This window comes from Entelurus aequoreus, linkage group LG21, assembly GCF_033978785.1.
Source record: "Entelurus aequoreus isolate RoL-2023_Sb linkage group LG21, RoL_Eaeq_v1.1, whole genome shotgun sequence".
NCBI classification, from domain to species: domain Eukaryota; kingdom Metazoa; phylum Chordata; class Actinopteri; order Syngnathiformes; family Syngnathidae; genus Entelurus; species Entelurus aequoreus.
The window spans coordinates 41,388,512-41,403,082 of NC_084751.1; the positions used below are offsets into that span (position 1 = coordinate 41,388,512).

Below are 14,571 nucleotides of genomic sequence, written 5' to 3' on the forward strand. Positions count from 1 at the left end.
ATTTCTGAAGAAATTTCGTGTGAATGCTCTAATGTTGACGCTGGTGTAACCCAGGCTTGAAAACAAATAAAATAAATGAAATAATGAATATAAATAATGAAATGAAATAATTCATTTGAGTTAAAATAATTCATTTAGTAAAAATACATTCATTTCAGTTGAATAACTAAGTGTTAAAACAGGCACAAACTAATCTGCACTTTACGTTATTTATTTATATTTTTAACCTGCTCTCCAAATTGTTAAAATAGTAAACACAGAATATACATAAAAATGTTGACACAAACATGGTTTCTTAACAGGATTTGCAGAGGTAAAAATTACTTGTCTCCATAATTGTCACCTCTAGAGGGCAATCAGTGAGCCTGTGAGCCTTTCCGTGTCACTCATTTTATGACGCAACTTCCTGTAGTGTGAAAGAAGAGAAACTCCCCTTCCGGTTTTTTCTGTTCATGCGTGGCTATGTCGAACACACGCGAAGAACCTGTCGAACAATCCTTTGCCATCCACTTGGTAATGCTTGAAAATAAGCTTGCAATTCGATCCATCCACATTTCTAATGTTGTTATACAACTTTTGATCCATATATTGTGTTGTTTGAACCTTGTAGAGCAGTGTGACATCCGAGTGTAATATTCACTGACTGACATCCTTGCGTGCAGTCATTTCACTTTATCAGCGGTGAGTGAATTACAATGATGTGATGTCTTATTTGAGCCATAAGTGTTGGTGATATTTATTTTGTTCATGTTTACAGCACATGCTGGGAACGCTGTGATTATTTTTGTTTTACTGAAGTAATAGATTACTGAGTACTTTTGGTTTAGTGATTGAAGGGGTAATTTTTAGTGCATCTCTCACCTGTGCTAGCAAGGGAGAGATATTTAGCACAATTTAAAGGCCGACTGAAATGAAATGTTCTTATTTAAACGGGGATAGCAGATCCATTCTATGTGTCATACTTGATCCTTTCGCGATATTGCCATATTTTTGCTGAAAGGATTTACTAGAGAACATCGACGATAAAGTTCGCAACTTTTGGTCGCTGATAAAAAAAATAGCCTTGCCTGTACCGGAGGTAGCGTGACGTCGCAGGTTGAAAGGCTCCTCACATTTCCCCATTGTTTACACCAGCAGCGAGAGCGATTGGACCGAGAAAGCGACGATTACCCCATTAATTTGAGCAAGGATGAAAGATTTGTGGATGAGGAAAGTGAGAGGGAAGGATTAGAGGGCAGTGGAAGCGATTCAGATAGGGAAGATGCTGTGAGAGGCGGGTGGGACCTGATATTCAGTTTGGAATGACTAAAGCAGTAAATAAACACAAGACATATATATATACTCTATTAGTCACAACACAACCAGGCTTATATTTAATATGCCACAAATTAAACCCGCATAACAAACACCTCCCCCCTCCCGTCCATATAACCCACCAATACAACTCAAACACCCGCACAACACACTCAATCCCACAGCCCAAAGTACCGTTTTCCTCCGTAAAGTTCATACAGCACATATATTTCCCCGAAGTTACGTACGTGACATGCACATAGCGGCATGCACGTACGGGCAAACGACCAAATGTTTGGAAGCCAAAGCTGCGTATTCACGGTAGCGCGTCTGCTATCCAACTCAAAGTCCTCCTGGTTGTGTTGCTGCAGCCAGCCGCTAATACACCGCTTCCCACCTACAGCTTTTTTCTTTGTGGTCTTCATTGTTCGTTAAACAAATTGCAAAAGATTCACCAACACAGATGTCCAGAATACTGTGGAATTTTGCGATGAAAACAGACGATTTGATAGCTGGCCACAATGGTGTCCCAATATATCCGCTACAATATGTGACGTCACGCCCAAACGTCATCATACCGAGACGTTTTCAGCAGAATATTTTGCGGGAAATTTAAAATTGCACTTTACTAATCTAACCCTGCCGTATTGGCATGTGTTGCAATGTTAAGATTTCATCATTGATGTATAAACTATCAGACTGCGTGGTCGGTAGTAGTGGGTTTCAGTAGGCCTTTAATTGTGAACTTAAAGGTGCATTTAAATAGTATTTGTATTTTTGTATTTAAAGAAAAATTTCATATATTTTTGAATATTTGAACAATTGGAAAAAAGAACTATAATAAGCGCTTAACTTTTATTTTGATATTTCTTATTTTGAAAACAAATACATTGTAAACCAAAGCATTTGAGAGAAATGATTGGTGATTAATGACATGATTGAGCTAATTAATGCAAGTTAAAAGTATTTAAGCTAATTCATGGTTATTTAAGAACACAGTTGAAACCAGTGTGTGTGAATAACACAAGCTATTGGGTCTTGTCTGATCTATTATTAGGGCAGGTTTTTGATTGGGTGATTCAAATACTATCTTCATCTCCTGGAGCACCTTGTGTGTAGAGGACGGCATCGCCCTTCCAGCCCAGGTGGATGAGAGGCTCCACAGTCTCTCCAACTCCAACACTGATTCCCCCCATTCCCCAGATCCATCGATCCGATTCCAAGTGCGTGGGTGGCAAGCTACCTGATAATCTGGACGCTGAGGTGCAGTGTTGACGTCCCCTCCCCCACGGTCTGCGGTAGGACAAAACTAATACAGAGCACTGCTAGCTACAGAGAAACGGGCCCCAACGAACAATTTAAACAAACTTTGGGAACTTAGACAAAAGGGTTTCTATTCTGCCGGCTTTTCTTATTCCTGTTCATTTTTCATTTTTCAAATTTCTATGTGCACTCTTCAATATATTTTTGGCCATTCAACATTCCAGTTCATCGTTGTCTGTGTCATTATTGATATGCAACACTGGCTCTTAAAAACACTAGGATCCTTCTGATACTAGTCCAGTTCGATATCTACACCATTGACTACTAACCTGTTTCCTCTATTACTAGATCGTAACTAGGGTTACACTGAACTGAAATGTTAATTGAATGTAGAAATGGTTTGAATGTTGAACTAGTTTGAATGTTAAAATGGTTGGAGAGGTGTAGAGCAGAAGCTGTAATGTATAAGTAGAAGTATAAATCTAGAGATTTCAAATGTTAGTATAGTTAGAGTTGGCATATTTCAACGGGTTACAAAGTGATTATTAGGTTAAAAAGTATGACATTAGCTATACACAATAGATTGGTAAAGAAGTTATCCAGCAGAAATTTTTCCCAACAAGAAAAAGATGTATCAGCCATTAAGAAAACAACATAGCAGAAACCGAAGGGGAGAAAATACGGCTGAAAGTGACAGCAGCTCTTTCTAATGCCAAGCTCCCACTACCAAACCTCTCCTTAGAAGGAATGGAGGCAGTAATATCACTTGGCAAGGATGAAAACATTACAATCTTGCCGGCTGATAAGAGGAGATGCACAGTCATTCTCAACACAACTGACTACCAAAACCAGTTGCTTACATTCCCCAAAAAGACACCAACATATGAAATACTCAAAAGGGATGGTGATATGGTATATTAGTGTATTTGCTAGTAAGATGAGCTACGCTTATCAATCAATCAATCAATGTTTATTTATATAGCCCTAAATCACAAGTGTCTCAAAGGGCTGTTTAATGATGCTTCTTTTCTCTCAGAAGAACCGGACGTTCTGACTCAGAAGACCTCAACTCCAAGACCATCAGGCTTGCTGAAAAAGACTGCGAAAACAGGTAACCTCCATAAACTCCCGAATATTTCAGTAGATTTTTAAGCAGGTCTTGACCCTGAGTTTCTTTAAACTTTCCATAAGTATGAATTCAGAGTAGAAAAATATTTACCTGTTATGCAGGACTGCATTATTACCAGCAACTGCTTTTTCTAATTTCTGTTTCAGGGAGCGATTCACAGTTCCCCAAAAGGAAATTTCATCGGAGGCCTTGGTCTTTTGAAGAAAAGGCAGCAGTATGGAGACAGCTAGGACAACACTTCACTCTAAATAGAGTTCCTGGTAAAAAAAACTTTGTCTCAAGGCTCTTGATGCAGAACCGATACTCAGCAATCGCGACCGGAGAGATGTTAAGAACCAGGCGTACAATTCCAGTGTTTCCCACACATTCATTTATTTGTGGCGGCCCGCCACGAAAGAATTAAGGCCGCCACAAATAGATTTTTTTTTTTTTGTCCTGTCCAGCTTCTCAGGCAAATCATATAGTTGATGTAGATGCCCATATAGGCTGTTCAGATTTACTTTACAAAAGAGAAGTGTAGGATCAAGATTTTTGGAGCTCTTTGTTCAGTGGATCAGATGTTTGATGAAGCTTTGCGTCTATCTACCACCACTACTGTTTTCTGTTTATTTGTTACTGACTGTGGCAGGACACCTCTGCCTCTGTTTCACTTTATGTTGCTGGTAAATAATATGGTTGTAGTAGTAGGCTAAAGTTAAATTATTTAGTATTTACTAATTAAAGGGGCAGAGCTTTAAGAGACATTTTAGCTTTTATATTTTTATAAGATATATTTTTTGGAAGAACCACAATTGATAAATATATTTCAGTGAATAACTTATTGTTCAAATCTGTATATAAATATGTACATAAAGTGTTGTAATTATATTGTTAAATGAATGGATGGATGGACGTTTAAAACAAAACTGTTATTATTAATTAGTAAGTATACATTTTTTGAGCCTTTTTAGAGAAAATCATATCATTGTAGTAAATTATGCAAACTACTCGATGATGTCATGGTGACCACGCCCATAGCCACGCCCCCACCGCCACAGGTATCTTGGCAGTTTATGGGAAACACTGAATTCAATCACATCCCAAAAAAGGAAACGGTTCTAGTTTGAGTATATCAGTCTGTTGCATTAATGCACTCTTTAAAAAGTGTTGGGTAACAATTTAAAAAATGTTCGAGGTTCTTTGCCTCACTGTTTCAGTATTTGAGTTCCTGCTAAGCTGGTGTTGATTTATTGATAACAATGATGAAGCTTTCGATTCATTGTGGTTAGAGTATTGTGGACAAATCGTTCTTCAGTTGATCTGTTGCATTATAATAAAGCAATTTTGCTATAATTTTGTGTAAAATATTTCATTAATTCTTACAATATTTGCTAATACATTCATGTGTTCATTAATTATTAGGGCTGTGAATCTTTGGGTGTCCCACGATTCGATTCAATATTGATTCCTAGGGTCACGATTCGATTCAAAATCAATTTTTTTTTTTTTCAATTCAACACGATTCTCGATTCTAAAACTATTTTTTTCCCGATTCAAAGCGATTCTCTATTCATTCAATACATATGATTTCAGCAGGATCTACCCCAGTCTGCTGACATGCAAGCAGAGTAGTAGAATTTTGTAAAAAGCTTTTATAATTGTAAAGGACAATGTTTTATCAACTGATTGCAATAATGTAAATTTGTTGTAACTATTAAATGAACCAAAAATATGACTTATTTTATCTTTGTGAAAATATTGGACACAGTGTGTTGTCAAGCTTATGAGATGCGATGCAAGTGTAAGCCACTGTGACACTATTGTTCTTTTTTTTTTTTAATTTTTATACATTTTAATCACTGCTATGTTGAAATTGTAACTAATATTGATACTGTTGTTGATAATATTCATTTTTGTTTCACTACTTTTGGTTTGTTCTGTGTCGTGTTTGTATCTCCTCAATTGCTCTGTTTATTGCAGTTCTGAGTGTTGCTGGGTCGGGTTTGGTTTTGGAATTGGATTGCATTGCTATGGTATTGCTGTGTAATGTTTTGTTGGATTGATTAATTTAAAAAAAATAAAATCGATTTTTTTAAAAATGAGAATCGATTCTGAATCGCACAACGTGAGAATCGCGATTCAAATTTGAACCAATTTTTCCCACACCCCTAATATATATAAATATATATACAAACCCAGTTTCCATATTCATTGGGAAATTGTGTTAGATGTAAATATAAACGGAATACAATGATTTGCAAATCCTTTCCAACCCATATTCTTTTTTTTTTTCATTTTTTTTTTTTCAACCCATATTCAATTGAATGCACTACAAAGACAAGATATTTGATGTTCAAACTCATAAACTTTATTTTTTTTTGCAAATAATAATTAACTTAGAATTTCATGGCTGCAACACGTGTCAAAGTAGTTGGGAAAGGGCATGTTCACCACTATGTTACATCACCTTTTCTTTTAACAACACTCAAACGATTGGGAACTGAGGAAACTAATAGTTGAAGCTTTGAAAGTGGAATTCTTTCCCATTCTTGTTTTATGTAGAGCTTCAGTCTTTCAACAGTCCGGGGTCTCCGCTGTCGTATTTTACGCTTCATAATGCGCCGCACATTTTCAAAGGGAGACAGGTCTGGACTGCAGGCGGACCAGGAAAGTACCCGCACTCTTTTTTTTACGAAGCCACGCTGTTGTAACACGTGCTGAATGTGGCTTGGCATTGTCTTGCTGAAATAAACAGGGTGTCCATGAAAAAGACGGCGCTTAGATGGCAGCATATGTTGTTCTAAAACCTGTATGTACCTTTCAGCATTAATGGTGCCTTCACAGATGTGTAAGTTACCCATGTCTTGGGCACTATTGCACCCCCATACCATCACAGATGCTGGCTTTTGAACTTTGCGTCGATAACAGTCTGGATGGTTCGCTTCCCCTTTGGTCCGGATGACACGATGTCGAATATTTCCAAAAACAATTTGAAATGTGGACTCGTCAGACCACAGAACACTTTTCCACTTTGCATCAGTCCACCTTAGATGATCTCGGGCCCAGAGAAGCCGGCGGCGTTTCTGGGTGTTGTTGATAAATGGCTTTCGCTTTGCATAGTAGAGCTTTAACTTGCACTTACAGATGTAGCGACGAACTGTATTTAGTGACAGTGGTTTTCTGAAGTGTTCCTGAGCCCATGTGGTGATATCCTTTAGAGATTGATGTCGGTTTTTGATACAGTGGCGTCTGAGGGATCGAAGGTCACGGTCATTCAATGTCGGTTTCCGGCCATGCCGCTTACGTGGACTGATTTCTCCAGATTCTCTGAACCTTTTGATGATATTCTGGACCGTAGATGTTGAAATCCCTAAATTTCTTGCAATTGCACTTTGAGAAATGTTGTTCTTAAACTGTTTGACTATTTGCTCCCGCAGTTGTGGACAAAGGGGTGTACCTCGCCCCATCCTTTCTTGTGAAAGACTGAGCGTTTTTTGGGAAGCTGTTTTTATACCCAATCATGGCACCCACCTGTTCCCAATTAGCCTGCACACCTGTGGGATGTTCCAAATAAGTGTTTGATGAGCATTTCTCAACTTTATCAGTATTTATTGCCACCTTTCCCAAATATTAGTGTATTTGCTAGTAGGATGAGCTACACTTAATGATGATGCTTCTTTTCTTTCAGAAGAACCAGACATTCAGACTCAAAATACCTTAACTCCTAGACCATCAAATCAGGCCTGCTGAAAAAGACTGAGAAAACAGATAACCTCCATAAACTCCAGAATATTTCAGTAGTTTTTCAGCAGGTCTTGACCCTGAGTTTCTTCAAAATTTCCATAAACCTAAATTCAGAGTGGAAAAATATTTTCCAGTTATGCAGGACTGCCTGATAACCAGCAACTACCTTTTCTAATTTCTGTTTCAGGGAGCGATTGACAGTTCCCCCAAAAGAAGTTCCATGGTAGGCCTTGGTGTTGTGAAAAAAAGACGACACATCACTCTGAGTAGAGTTCCTGGTAAAGAACTTAGTCTCAAGGCTCTTGATGCAGAACTAAAACTCGCCACTGGAGAGATGTTAAGAACCAAATCTACAAATCCATCACATCCCAAAAAAGTCAAGTTTGAGTTTATCAGTCTATTGTCTAAAAAGTGAGTTAACACTTTAAAAGTGGTCAAGGAGGTTCTTTGCCTCACTCTTTGACTATTTGACTTCATGCTAAACTGCTGTGGATGCACTTAACAGTTGATGAATCTGTTATAGATCACTTGGTTACCTCATTGATAATAATGGCACTTTTTGATGACACTAATTAACCATGACCATGCGTATTGATGACACTTATTGATAATAATATTGATGGCAATTCTTATCGGTAATAGCGTTGATAATGACATTTGATACTGACGCCGCTTACTGATAAAGACCCTATTTGACAATGGCACTCATTGATAATTACACTTATTAATACAGCCTACTTGACGACGATGACACTTATTGATAATAATGAGACTCATTGATAATATTGATGCATCGATTATGACACTATTTGATAATGACCCTTTTTGATGATGGTTATTTATAATGATAATAGCACTTGACATAATGACACCTATTGATAATGACATTTATTTGTGATTACGACACTTAGTGATTTTTATTTTTCGCAGGTAAGAAAGATGGTTTATTACCATAACAAGGCAAGAATACAAAAATAGGAACTGGAAGCTAGAGAAAAGCTTAGACCAGGACTAGCCAACACGGGAACTAGAAGCAAGAATAACCTTTTGGGTGTAGCAAACAAAACTGCCAGACAGAGTATGGCGTGAGGCAGGAATAAATATCTCTCTGATTAGTGACCGGACGCAGGTGAGCGTCCTGACCACCAATCAGAGGCAGGTGTAAATAATCAGCATCCATGGCAACAAGGAACACAAAAACAGGGGTGCTGAAAAAGAACCAAACAACTAAGGAAATCTCAAACTAAACATGACATAATCCGGGTAACGGATCATGACATAAGGGACGGATTCCAGACATCCCAGAAAAACAAAAAAGTCCATCGTCACGGGAGGGCGGAGGGAGGCCTAGGTGGTGGGGCGATGAGCCGACTGGAAGTCTTTGTTTTGATGACTCTTTGTTTTCCATCCATCGGAAGAAGGTGCTTCATTGTACTCAACACTTCCTGGACTCTGCAGGAATACCCTGTGTCACCTCCGGCTCCGGCAGAAAGTTCTCTCCTGCGGCTTCCCTTTGAACGGAAGGTGTGACACGGCCCGGGGGCGCTGCTTCTGCCTGGCCCGGCAGGGCGGGGGGAGGAACCCAGATGTCTTGTGCTTCTTCATAAATGTCATTGAATCCTTCCTTGTAGTATTCCAACATCAACCTCGCACACATCTTTGACAAAGGTTGAAATGGTGTCTGACGGAGGTGAGAACGTAGACAAGGCTTTCAGAGACGCAAGTTTCTGGAGAAAGTGCACGTGGTTCACTGTTTCCGCCAACTTGTCAAGCTCGACCCGCATCCTCTGCTGCTCCTTGAGCACAAAGTCTGCCTTCTCCAGTGACTGCTCAGCCTCACTGACCTCCAGCTTCTCCATGTTGTGGATCCTCTCACACAACTCGAAGTGCTTTTGCTCCAAGGACATGGTCATCATCTTTAAGAGTTCCTCACTCATCTCCGCCAGCTGCTCGGCACGGTCATTGGCAGAGGAGAGGTTTTCTTTGACCTTCTCAACCATCTTCTCTGCCTGCTTGATGTTCTCCTGACAGTCGTGCTTCATCTTACCAAGCTGATTCTGTTAGCTCTTGTCTTTCCACCTCCGCCATCACGACGTCATGGCCTTTGTGTCGGTCGATGACACACAGCGGGCAGATGCACTGCTTGTCCGTGCGGCAGTAGATCTCCAGCAGCCTGTTGTGTTGACCACAGACCCTTTTAGAGGCCGTAATTAGTGTGTGCGTCTTAAGCTCGTTTGACTGGTAGTGCGGTTGAATGTGCAGGTCGCAAAACGAGGCCACACACACCACGCACGACCTGACCGCCTTGTACTTCCTCTTCCTCAAAGGTCGCACTCCTTGTCGTCCTCCTCCGCCAGAGTTCGACCAGCCAAGGCCTCCTTAAATCTTCCCACCATGTCATCCAGTAAGATTATTCGGCCAAGCACCGGCCGCGGGTTGAAAGTCTGCCGACATTGAGGGCAGTTCACGTTGCTATCATTGTCCCAGTAGCTGCTGATACAGTCCGAGCAGTAACTGTGGCTGCATGTTACTATTTTTCTCCCGTTGGCGATGGCATCGCTTACAGCTCGCTGTGCCAATAGACCGTGTTGGACAACGAGCTGTAAGGTGTGCGCAAAACATCCCAGGCTGGGCACGCCAAGCTGATCCATTGCCTTTTTCATATTGGCCGTGTTATCTCTTAAAATGACATGGACCTTATTTTTGTCAATCTTCCAAGCGCGTAGCATATGTTCAATTGTGTCTGTGATGGCATTCGCTGTGTGTGAGCCTCTAAACTCACGCGCATGTAAAACAGCTCTCTTTGGGTTGAAGTCCGGCCCAAGCCAGTGTGCAGTTAAACTTAATAATGATAAAGGACGGTGATCACAGCTCCATATATCGGTTGTGAAACTAAGAGCATTCGCACTCTCTTCCTGTTTGGCAATATAATCTCTAACATCTTTTTGAATCTGGGGGATTGTTTTCTTAAGGATGTAATGACGGCTGGGCATGTTGTACCGTGGTTCAAGGTGTTGGATGGTGCGTCGAAAGCCCACTTTACTCACGAGAGATAACGGCTCATCATCCAGAATTATTTCCTCGGCAATGACTCTAGTTATCCCCTGGGCTTGAGCACTGTTCAGTGGCAGTATGTCACGCTTCGCGAACGTTTCTGTCAGAGTTAGTTGGGTAGGACCTTTCTTTTTCTTTTCGTCAGTTTATTTTAGAATTCTTCATATTCTTTACGGTGGTATTTCGCTATATGCTTGATCAGATTTGTTGTATTAAAATGTCTTACAACTTTACCACCACGCTTGACTTTATTGTGGCATGTCTTGCACTCCACCTCTTCATCTTTTTCGTTTTGTAGGGTAAAATAATCCCATACAGTTGACATTTTTACTGGTAACTTTTAATTCACATGGCCGTCTTAACGGTTAGGACACAGACCTGTGGATGACTCCAGACTGGAGAAACTGATCAGGCGGGCCGGTTCTACAATCGGAATACAACTGGACTCACTGGTGACGGTGGCAGAGAAGAGGACTGTGGAAAAACTAGTGAGCATCCTAGATGATGCCAGTCACCCTCTGCATACCGTTGTCAGTAGCCAGAGGAGCCTATTCAGTGCTAGACTGCTTCATCCCAAGTGCAGGACTAATAGACTAAAAAACTCCTTTGTCTCACACGCCATTAGACTGTACAACTCCTCTCTGGGAGGGAGGGGGGGTACTAGGATGACAGGGGATGCAAAACAATAACAGTGCAATAATTTTTCATAACATGGTCACTACTGTCTAGTTTCTCTTATTATATTCTTATTTTACTGTTATATTTTTATTCTCATTGTTGCTTTTTATTTTTATTCTATTGTAATATGTTTCTATTTTGTTGCCATTTATACCCCCATTATTTACTTTTTAAATTCGATCTCAACTCTGTACACTGCTGCTGGAGTTTTAATTTTCCTGAGGGAACTCTCCTGAAGGAATCAATAAAGTACTATCTATCTGTGTTGAAGGTGTGCTGGAAAATGCGGAACGGAAATTAGGGAGCAGCAGAAAAATGGAATGTATTATTTAAATTGGTGCGTTGGAAAGCACGGACTGGAATTTTTTCAAAAACTGGATCTGGATCGGCATTTTCACATGCCTTGCCAATACGCATTTTTGGCGGGAGGGGTGGGGGGGTTAGGTTTGGTTGTTATCATCAGTCATCAACAATTGAGAACAGAGAAATGGATATTGGAACAGTGTAGGTCTGACTTGGTAGGATATGGACAGCAAGTAGTGGGCATAGAGAGAGAGAGAGAGATCAGAAGGCATAAGAAAAAGTATCTGCATTTGATTGTTTACATTTTATTATTAACAATCCGGGGACGCTGTTAGTTTAGGGTTGTAGATGCCTGGAGGTATTACTTCTTTACTTAATTACTATTACTTCTACTGCCACTATATGAATATATTGTGTCATATATATATATATATATATATATATATATATATATATATATGTATACATTTATGTTTAATTATATATACTATATAAATATATATATACATACCCGTAATTTCCGGACTATAAGCCGCTACTTTTTCCCCTCGTTCTGGTCCCTGCGGCTTATACAAGGGTGCGGCTTATATACGGCCTGTTCTTCTCCGACACCGACGAAGAGGATTTCGGTGGTTTTAGTACACAGGAGGAAGACGATGACACAATGATTAAAGACTTGACTTTTCATATACCGGTAGGCTGGTTATTTTGATAACGTACAGGCGAGCACTTTGTATTACTTTGCACCGTTGTATTATTTGTACTCTGCACGAATGCTGTTCGCCATGTCAAAGATGGGAAAGTTTGATTGAATGATTGAAAGATTTATTGTTAATAAATGGGACGCTTCGCGTTCCCAAACAGTCATTTCTGTCCCGACAATCCCCTCCGTGGTAGCAGGAACCCCTATATACTACGCTAATTACACATCAAAACCCTGCGGCTTATAGTCGGGTGCGGCTTATATATGGAGCAATCTGTATTTTCCCCTAAATTTAGCTGGTGCGGCTTATAGTCAGGTGCGGCTTATAGTCCAGAAATTACGGTATATACTGTACTGTATGTATTCGTTTTGTGTATGTTTAATTTTCTACTTATGTACATACATTTGTATATGTAGTAAATGTTTTGTACATTTATGCAATAATGTAAACTGAATGAAAATAGGTTGAGAAATGAGCAAGATATGATTTATTTTCCATTTAGATGTGTTACCTTCATTGAGTACTTTGCTGTCTTAAAAATGGCCAACTCACAGAACTTATTACTATGTGTGTGTACGGTCAAATCTACCTAGCAACTACAGAAGTAAAATATTTTTTTTTACTTTGTGTGTTTTGCATTCTGAAGTGAGGTTGCAACTCTCTACTCCCACCTAATGCTAGATATATTTTTTTCATCATTCTAGCTATAGTGGAAAGGGGGGCCCTCACAACCTAGTAACCAAACGTGGGTTCACTCAAAGTAGGCAAGACATGTATGTGTGTGTGTGTATTAGTACTAATACTTTATACTCCAATGTCTTCATACTCATCACAAACACACATTGACACTTTTTAATGAACGATGTGGAAAAAAGATGCAGAAACACAGTTCTGAGCGGTGAAACATTAATGAGGAAATAACATGAAAAACTGTGAACAAGAAAATTGTAAAAAAAAACAAGAAAGAAACTGTGTGTGGGGGTGGGGGATGTTTTGTGTTTATTAGTCATTGTCTGCAGTTCTGAACACTGAAACATTTATTTGACAATAACATTAAAAACTGCGAACATGAAATCCGTAAAGACAAAAACAAAATAAGTGAGTGTGCGGGGGCTGTTTTTGTGTATAATTATAATTCATTCTGTGTGAGGTTTCTGAGAACCCCACCATCATAGTGCATAGTCAAATGAAAAAGTCCATCAGAGACAGTGGGCTCCTCAGGAATACGCCCACGCCAGAGTGGCAAAGGCACAACATATTCTGTCATTTTGTCATCCATGAACTCGCACACCTCCTCATCTATGCAAAACGCTATTAGAATGATGCTCTTGCAATGACTTGACAGTTGTAGAATGACAAACAAAGGAAACCACTTATTAAATAGATAAATATTTCACAAAGTGTTTAAACCAATCATGTGAATATATCAGTACAATATGAAGGCACTCGCTCTGACGAATTCCAGATGAGATGTGGGGTGAAGCGGGGTTGTGTTCTTGCTCCTAGCCTCTTTGGAATATTTTTCTCTGCCCTACTACATTACGCTTTCCCCAAAGACTCTGGCATCCTCTTACTTTCCCGCACCTCAGGAAAACTTTTCAATCTACCCACACTGCGGGCTAAGACCAAAGTAAGTCATGTCATGGTGCGTGAACTGCTTTATGCTGATGATGCTGCCTGTGCCACCCACTCGGAGGCTGAACTACAACTACAATATACACCCCCCCCCCCCAAGACCCTGACCCCCGCCCCCCATCTCCCGAATTCTGAGGTCTCAAGGTTTGCAAGTATGCCCTCACCTCTGCCCCATCCTGCAGAATCAAGTTTTAAAAAAAATCAACTCAATGTTAAATTAATACATACAATAGTTGGAGCAGATGCCTGTCAAGTGCATGTAAATTCAGCAGTGGTACTAATTGACTTAGTCTGTAAAAAACAAAAAAACAAGATGCTGACTTAAAAAAAAAAAACATGTCCTCTGCTGTATAATTGATAGAAAAGGCGCAGAGTCTGAGTCACCAACACTTGGGGTTCTTTGTTTGGGCGTTTAACCATGGATCGGTTAAGAGGCAAACAGACTAGTTTGTTACGTGCAATGTTTGGCCACATGACAATTTAGACAGTATACATAAACCAGGGCAAATCTTGGCAAACATTTTCGACGAAAACCAAATCGTACGGAAAGTGCGGTGTACAAACCCCGTTTCCATATGAGTTGGGAAATTGTGTTAGATATAAATATAAACAGAATACAAACATTTGCAAATCATTTTCAACCCATATTCAGTTGAATATGCTACAAAGACAACATATTTGATGTTCAAACTGATAAACTTTTTTTTTTTTTTTGCAAATAATCATTAACTTTAGAATTTGATGCCAGCAACACGTGACAAAGAAGTTGGGAAAGGTGGCAATAAATAC

The 14,571-nt window shown here is 39.7% G+C and overlaps 1 pseudogene; it reads right to left on the reverse strand.

Annotated features, from left to right (window-relative positions):
* Window positions 1-9,018: 9,018 nt before the first annotated feature.
* Window positions 9,019-10,071, reverse strand: LOC133638622 (tripartite motif-containing protein 29-like; annotated as a pseudogene).
* Window positions 10,072-14,571: the final 4,500 nt, after the last annotated feature.